At 32.3% G+C, this 7,576-nt stretch overlaps 1 protein-coding gene across 1 annotated transcript in view; it reads right to left on the reverse strand.

The window, feature by feature from the left end:
* LOC129230114 (cationic amino acid transporter 2-like) overlaps nt 1–1,660 on the reverse strand; it is a 110,800-nt gene extending 109,140 nt beyond the window's left edge. The window contains exon 1 of the mRNA XM_054864519.1: nt 1,602–1,660. The gene's annotated coding sequence lies outside the window, so the exon portion shown is untranslated. The remainder of the gene's footprint in view (nt 1–1,601) is intronic.
* Nucleotides 1,661–7,576: the final 5,916 nt, after the last annotated feature.

A 7,576-nucleotide genomic window follows, 5' to 3' on the forward strand; every position in this document is an offset into this window, starting at 1 on the left:
ATTATAGCAATGTTCATCTGAACTTTTGCATATGTGTTTGAGATGAATTCAAAATTTTGGTAAATAATTTTTGGTCTAAAAGTGAAAGACAGTAAACTCTAAATTTCTTAGTAGGAAAAGAAATCCTACCTGCCAATAAGTAGTCGAAGAAATTTTTTCAAAATAACAAGCATAGAAAAAAAAAGGGAAGATTTTGCTTTTAAATTCTAGTGTTGCATCACTTCTGCAATAAAAATTCATTATTTGAAGTTAAATATTTTTATCGGATTTGACAAAAATATATAGTGTACGAGAAATATCTTACTGCACATAAATAAGATACAAAACACGGAAATAATCGGAAAATGGTACAAATAAAAGATGAAAATTTAAAGTTGCTAAAGTTGAAGCATTAAACATTATGTTTAATAATTTAGTCAAGCTCGGTCATTTCGAAGTTCTCTATGCAGGGAAAGATTTATATACTCAACACACATAAAATAAAAAATGACAAAATACACACATTTTTATGAATAAATACATTACACATTTCCAAAATAGGGGGAAGGTAATTTCCCCCCTTCTGATCACCTGATCCTTCTAAATGACCATCCTGAACTTAACGCATTTTGAACAATCATTGATTGTTATTTATGTGATATTCTACAAAAAAGTCGACATTTTGTCCTGGAAGTGATATTTCTTTGACTAATTTCAAAACCAGTAACAGAAAAAGAAATTTTTTTACTGAAGAAATCACACTTATACATGATTTTTTCGGCAAAAACTTTTGCTTATCATCTTTAAAAAAAAATTTTTTAAATTAAAATATAGAACTGTCACGTGCCAGACAAAATTTCCGATTTTCTGCGGAATTGCCCACTTTTTTTCTTGAAGTTAACACAAAAAATAAAACATAATTACTAGAAAGTGAATTTTTATTTGAAACATGTTAGGGAAAGATGAGACATTTTTAATGCCTATTTTAATTGGTTTTTAAAACTAATGTATTGTAATAATTACTATAAATTTTTGGCAACATGTTAAAATACCTCAATTTGTTGTTCTAAATTTTGCAATGATATAGCATCAGAAAATAGCTAATGAGAAACTTTTTTTAAAATTGCCCCATCGATCTGGACTCTCCCCCGCATCAAGTATTTCTGGAAAAAAAAAAAAAAAACGTTTTGCATCATTGCCTCTTACTCAGAAATTTTTATACTCTGCTATTCTACGCTGCTTTTATGAAAGTTTTCCATGAATATATATGATTTAAATCGTCACACAGAATTCCTTTTCATTCATAAAACTAGTTTCTACGAGCAAAGTCCTGTTTTCTGTAACAACTTTTCAGCACCGTGATGCAAAGCAAGTAGTGTGCAGAAACGTTTCTAAAATGTATTAAAGAAGCAAAGTATCATTAAAAAGAGAGAGAGAGAGAACGAGAGAACGAGAAGAAAAAGAAACTGCCTCGAAGAACCAGTTTAAGTTTTACACCATAAAAGCAAGCACAATTTTTTCTCCACGAATCAAATTATGATATCTAATTAACTTAGTTTTAAAAAAATTCAAACACAAAACGAAATACTTAATTGTTTGGAATCTATAGAATGAACACTTACTGATAGTTCTGCCGGAGGTCAAGATCAACTACCGGTTTACTTAGGAAGTTCTAATATGCCAAGTTTATAGCCGGCGTTACAGAAGGAACCTTGAAAAGGAACTTTTAGGAAATATTTACTACTAGCGCCACGTGTGTGTAATGAATATTTATCAACTCACTTCGGAAATACAATACTTTATATTGGTCCTTCTTTTTTTTGGTAGGCGTAGCTCTCGTAAATTTTTCAACGGGAAGTAGGAGAAGATATCGAAAGGATGCTTCGTCACGAGACGCCGGAAAATGAAACAGGAAATAAAAATAAATCGTGTGAATTATGAACCTAACGTGTTAGTAGCTATTTGAATAAGGGAATAGGGAAATATTAAAACTCAGCGAAATGACGAATAGCTTGTGGAGAAATATATTTTCTGAAATGGGGTCGTTTCCAAAATTTTAAAAGTATTTTTTTCCGAAAGAGCATGCTTAGAAACATAGGATCTGACCGTTTTTTAGATAATTTATTTAAGTTTAATATTTTTAAAAAAATACTTAAATCAGTGCGCTTTCATTGTTTACACTTCTGTCGTGTGACATCACAAATGATGAATGCCATTCAATATTGCCATTCACAGAACAAAATATTTAATTCGCATCTTTACTCACGTGTATTGGCAACAATATGGTTGATAGCAAGCATAGAGCGCAATTTTAATTCGCTGCTTGATTATCATAACGTGGAAACGTAGTAGAAAGATGCGCCAAATTGCATCATTTGTGACGTCATAAAGACCACGCTTTGCTTGAAAAATAGGACATTTTAAAAAATTAATTAAAAAAAACTGTTGGGAAAATGAAAGTATTTCCTGGGTCCATGTAATTTTTTTTTTTTTTTTTTGCTCATTCTATCCATTTCGATGACTAAAAGTAGTACTTTTGACTGAAGGAAACCACCCCATTGTGGTATTGGTGTTAAACAGAGTCGCTGAGATGGAATCGTGCAGTCGAATTGATATTGGGTTAAAGGAGTCGGAGGGTTCACAATTCTAGTATTAGGTCGTTTTCCCTCAGAGATCGCAACTGTGCTAAGTCTTCGAGGTCGGAGTTGGAGTCATTTTTCCTTCGACTCCACAGGTCCTGCCAGGTCTACGAAGTCGGAGTCGTAGAGTTAGACTGATTTAGGAGTAAACGTGTTGTCCGTAGTAGCTGGTGTTAGTAGCTTAACTCCGTAAACGTGGTATTAAAGCCTTTCAACTCATGTTAGCACAAAATGCTCTGAAATTAAAGAGCAAAACCTTCGGAAAATCTTTAGCCGCTAGTGGGTGGCAGCTGGCAGCAACAATGTTATAGTTGCCACTGTTTTAAAAATGCGGTCACTTTTTTTTCTTCTTTTCGAGCTGGACGATAGATTTTTTAGAATTGAGGTTATCACCCCGAAAACACTAATTTTTTAAATGCAATAAAATTTTAATTAATTAGTTCACAATAAATCTTGATTTTGGTGGAAAAGATATTATCAATTACTTATTGTATTTTGCGCATCTTAGGGACATTAATTTAATTTTTGAGGTAGCGATCAAGTGGCGATTGGCAAAAGATTTTTATAATCGTCAATTAGTCGCCCTGTAGCTGGTGGTGACCGCTAAATTTGTCTGTTACTCGACAAAAAATTATTATTTGCATTAAGAGAGGAGAGAGAGAGAGAGAGAGAGCGTAAACTTTTCTACAAAATACCTGTCTATTCATTTATGCACTATGCATGATTATGTAAATGTAGGACTAAAGTGTAGGAGTGAAGAGCGTATATATTTTTCTTCTTATCGTTATCGCCATACATTTAACAAACCAATCGTTTGAAAGGGAAATTTTACTGTGAAAAGGAGTCACCGTTCAAGGAACAATTTGAAATTAAGGCTAAACCTGATTTCGTTTTAGAACTTGGATCGAGCTTAGAATGATTTCTTTCTTTTTCATACTAACAAGACGGTGGAGAAAAAAAACTGACACTTTATCATCCGTTGAAAAAAAAAGATAAGACAGAAATTTTTGCTTATTTTTGTCACAAAATTTCAAATTTCACATATTTGTTTTTTTTTTTTTTTTTTTTGAGACTATACCGTGTTTTGAAAACTTTGAATAATAGCGTGCCTTGAATGATTTTTAATTTTCTTGAATGAGCAAATCCAAAAATTTTCAGGGGGGGGGGGGAATGTAGGGAATAGAAATTGCAGCAAATAATGTTGGATATTTAATTATAATTTTTGCTACAATTTTTAAGTAACTGCTGCAACATATGATTCTTTCATGGTCCCACTCTTAAAATTTTTGTAAGTACGTATTTCTTCAAATACATTGAAAATTGCATATATATATTTTTAATTTTCAAAAGACAGTATCTCAAAAATTTTGGAACTTTTAAATTTCAAAATTTTGTGAAATAACATTTTTTTGCCGAAAATTATTAAGTAAGTGTAACAAAGTAAAATGCATGTACGAGGGTCGATCCAGAAATAAGGTTCACATCAATTTTACAAATACACAACATTTTTTATTTTCGTAGAAATTTACATCGTTGGAAAGATAAAATTTTCCTCTATTTTTCTACATAATCGCCATCTTTTGAGGCACTTTTATTATACTTGATCTGATTGTCACGGAGAAATATGAGGCCTGGTTTTGCTTATATATCTGCAACTAGACCACTTAGAGACTTCGAGATTTCACTAAATGATTTGCTTAATCTTAAGGTATAACTTAGCGCTGAAAAATTAAAATTCTAAAATAAAATTATTATTTCAGTTAGGATGGAAAACAGCAAGTTTCATGTAATTTTCCTATTAAATGTTTAAATTAATTAAATTGTTTAAATTAGTTAAAACCCATTGTTACAAATTTTGTTGCCTTGCAACAGTAATGTTAAAAGCAATCATGATGAAAAATTTTAATTAAGACTTCTATGAAGCAAGTATGAAATTAGCAAGTATAAATCCTAGAGAGGAACAAGGATTAAATTTCAGTGCCAACTGCTTAAAGCTTTAGACACGTATATAGGTATTTTTCCCTTTTAGTACCGAGCATTTATATGAAAATATAAGGTGAAGTTTCGTGAGGGAAAAATTATTCTATTTCTGAAATACATGTACACTAAATAGAATAAAATAACAGAATTTTTTTAAACATTCGAAGCACTTTTCACAATGCACTCAAAAGTACAAAATAACTTCTCTGGGTCAGAAAGGACAATTTAAGAATTCCTGTAGTTATCAAAAAATTCCAAGAAAATGACACCACAAACGAAGAAAAGTGCGGTTCTAGTCATTTCAAACTAAACTTTCCCAATAAGAAAAATATGCATGTTTCAACTCTCAAAGTTATGATTGAAAGCTAGATAATGGTAAGAGAAATTCTCTTCATGACTTGAGTCGCACTTTTTTCCGTTTGTGGTGTCATTTTCTTGGAATTTTCGAAAACTACAGGAATTCTTAAACTGTCCTTTCTGACCCAGAAAAGTTATTTTATCCTTTTGAGTGCATTATGAAAAGTGCTTACTATTTTTTAAAAAAATCTCTCATTCTACACACTTTGCAGACGGTAATTTCTGTATCCCAGCAGTATCATAGAACTCCACCGCCAAACCGTTGAAGAAACGTTTAACCTCCTCTTTGACTTCAACGTCCTTACGGAAACTTTGGTCACTCAAGTGTTCCTTTAACTTCCCCAGCAATCAACTCAGACAGTTACTGTGCAACACTTAAGAAAACTCAGGTGAGCTATCCAGAACCGCCAACGAGGACGACTGATAGCCGGTGTAACGCTGCTTCACAACATCGCATGAAACCTAGGAATTTTTGACCGACTTAGGGTGGACTGTCATGCCCCACCCACCTTACAGTCCGGACCTCGCGCCTAGTGATTATCTCTTGTTCCCAATTTAAAGGAGCACTTGAGTGGCCAACGCTTACGTAGTGACAATGAAGTCAAAGAAGAGGTTAAACGTTTCTTCAACGGTTTGGCGGCGGAATTCTATGACATTGAGATACAGAAATTGGAGCACCGTCTACAAAAATGTGTAGAAAAAGATGGCAATTATGTAGAAAACTAGAGGAAAGTTTTTTTCCTTCCAACGATGTGAATTTCTATTATAATAAATTTTTTTGTCTATTTGTAAAATTGATAGGAACATTATTTCTGGATCGATCCTAGTAATTGTCTTTAAAGTGAGCTGTAACACAACTATGTAGTTTCTCTAGAACGGGAGTTATAGCCTTTTTAAATAATGCTGGCAAGTTTAAGAAGAAAAAAAACTTTTTGTTGAATTTCAAAAACTAATTAATCATCAATTATGAATGATAAATTTTTTTTAAACAAATCTTTATCTTTATCTTTACTAATAATAAAGCTGAATGTCCTCTGTCCGGATCTCTGTCTGTCAGGATCTATGTGACGCGCATAGCGCCTAGACCGTTCGGCCGATTTTCATGAAATTTGGCGCAAAGTTAGTTTGTACCATGGGGGTGTGGACCTCGAAGCGATGTTTCGTAAATTCAATGTGGTTCTTTTTCCAATTCAATTTTAAGAACAAAAATATCATAAAATGGACAAGTAAATAACGAAATTATCATAATGTGGAACCGTAACATGGTTACAAGCCAATTGGCGAGAAAATTCACCATACATTATTTGTAAATATGCAGGAGAACCAAAAGACATTTTAATTTTCTATTACGGGCAAAGCCGTGAGGGTACCACTAGCCTATAAATATAAGAAGTTAAAAAATAAGATTTCTAAAAGTTTCATGTAAATTTGAGATGGTCAGGTTGATAATATATAATTTGACACGGAATGACTCTAAAACTAAAGAGAATAAGGGCTTAAGATGAGTGCAATATCATAAACTGAGGTGTGTTGTAACAAAAACATAACAACATGAAAAGTTACATTCATCAGTTCAATTTTTCATGAGAGATTTCTTCTTTACGGTTAATGTCACGTAGTTTCTACGTTGACACAATCATAAATCAGTAGCAATGTTCTTATACTATTAAATAAAAAGTTGTTAACGGGGGGAACGTTTGGTTGAATGGTGGGGAAAAAATTCTTAATATTTAGTATTCTTAACACTCGAATAAGTGACCTCAAAAAACTTACGTCAATGCTGACCTTGTAAAGCCACATACATGATATAACTTCCATAAAATATCCACTTTTTACATTAGTATTAAAGAAAAATATGTTTTATTACTAGAAGTGAACCTCCTTCCGTATTTCACTAGCAAAAACTTGCGAAACGTTCTATTAGGGAAATCTTACACAAAAATTAAAAAAAAAATAAGTAGGTGTCCAAACGCGCTTGAAAATATAGGAAAGACGTCAGGGATACAAAGTCAGCATTTTAGTATTAAAGATTCAAGAGAAAATACCAATTCTGTGCAATTCAGAAAATAATTCAGTCTATAGGTATTCAAAAAAGCAATTGGTCAACAGCACAACATCTGGTATCTTTTAAACAAACAATCATCAAGCCGATTTCTCTTTTTAATAACTGGACAGTGGCGATACCAACATTTACGAGATATTTAAAGTGAAAATTTCCGAGAAATGTGGATTTTTGGAATAAATAATGATGAATAAAATAGAAAGTAAAATAGAGTCATAATGAATGAAAATTTAAATCTAAATTTATCATGATAATTTCAATCTTTATGATGTTTCAAATTTTTATTCACACATCGTGTGATAACATTTGGAAATATTCTCGAGTTAGTATGTAAAGAGATTGGTTTAGTCCCGTGCTAGGCCCAACCGCGTGAGTCATGTTGACCCCATTTACAAGATCAAAGATAGGCTTAAATTACAATTTGCCTTAATTGAATTTTGAGAGCTTCAATCTCGAGAAATTACGGGGGGAGGGTCCCTGACCACCGTATTTGTGCCCGGCTGTTTGATCATCCGTTTCGATTTGCATGAAAATATTTTAATAAATAATTTATTTAATA

Source organism: Uloborus diversus, chromosome 9, assembly GCF_026930045.1.
Source record: "Uloborus diversus isolate 005 chromosome 9, Udiv.v.3.1, whole genome shotgun sequence".
Classification (NCBI taxonomy): Eukaryota; Metazoa; Arthropoda; class Arachnida; order Araneae; family Uloboridae; genus Uloborus; species Uloborus diversus.